The sequence below is a fragment of the Pyxicephalus adspersus genome, chromosome 9 (genome assembly GCF_032062135.1).
Source record: "Pyxicephalus adspersus chromosome 9, UCB_Pads_2.0, whole genome shotgun sequence".
Taxonomy (NCBI): domain Eukaryota; kingdom Metazoa; phylum Chordata; class Amphibia; order Anura; family Pyxicephalidae; genus Pyxicephalus; species Pyxicephalus adspersus.
The window spans coordinates 703,768-704,729 of record NC_092866.1 but is presented as its reverse complement, the minus strand read 5'-3'; the positions used below and the strand labels follow the sequence as shown (position 1 = coordinate 704,729).

The 962-nt window shown below is 50.0% G+C and overlaps 1 protein-coding gene across 1 annotated transcript in view; it reads left to right on the top strand.

Annotated features, from left to right (window-relative positions):
- The first annotated feature begins 221 nt into the window (after window positions 1-221).
- Window positions 222-962, top strand: part of LOC140338116 (fibulin-7-like) — a 3,919-nt gene continuing 3,178 nt past the window's right edge. Inside the window, exon 1 of the mRNA XM_072422172.1 lies at window positions 222-287. The gene's annotated coding sequence lies outside the window, so the exon portion shown is untranslated. The remainder of the gene's footprint in view (window positions 288-962) is intronic.

The following is a 962-nucleotide window of genomic DNA, read 5'->3' as shown; positions in this document are numbered from 1 at the left end:
GTATGGTGCAATGCTCTGCAGGTATAAGGTGTCAGCCCCCCTGTATGGTGCAATGCTCTGCAGGTATAATAAGGTGCCAGCCCCCCCCCCCCATATGGTGCAATGCTCTGCAGGTATAAGGTGTCAGCCCCCCCCTGTATGATGCCCTGGTGAGGTGCGATGCTCTGCAGGTCTCTGACAAACAGGCGCTGTGTCTGGGCGGTGTGGCTCCGGGTGGAATGTGGAGATGATGATTGGAGTTGCTCACATCCTGCGCTGTCACCCAGCAGAGAGGAGCTCATCACAAGGTAAGTGTCTGGGGGGGAGGGGGAGGTTGTGGGGACACCCCAGGGGTGACATTTGTGGGAGGAATACTCTGCAGAGATTGGTGGCTCCCCGCTGGATCCTTTGGGATTTTCCATGGAAATGTTTAATATTTGTGGATTTATTTTCCTTGGATTTGTCGCTTCTATTCCTGGCTGCTCTGACTGCGCCACGGTCTGTGGGGGTGATATTGGCTCCTCCACACTGATTGTGACAGAACAGATTGTACCCTATACAGGGGTACAGTGTAAATACCCCGGGTACAATGCTGGGATTGTGTGGGGTAACAAGAAACCCCCTCCCCCCACCATTAATCTGTACAATTTAATTGGGACAATATTGTCCGATAATCTGTATAAATCATGTTGCCCCCAATATTTACCCCCATATCTGTCAGATAACAGAGAATCTTCTACGCTGCCCCCTACAGGTCACCCCACAGATTTTCTATTGGATTTGGGTCGGGGCTCTGGCTGGGCCCTTCGAAGATTTTCATTTTCCTCTGGTGAATCCATTGTTGTGTTGGATGAATGTTGGGGGGTCATTGTCATTCCTCCTTTTCATCCATCTGATGATGGAAGGTTTTTGTTATTTGGAAAACATAAGAATTTCCCTAAGGCCCCAAATTCAGCTGGAGAAACCCCAAAGCATGACAATGC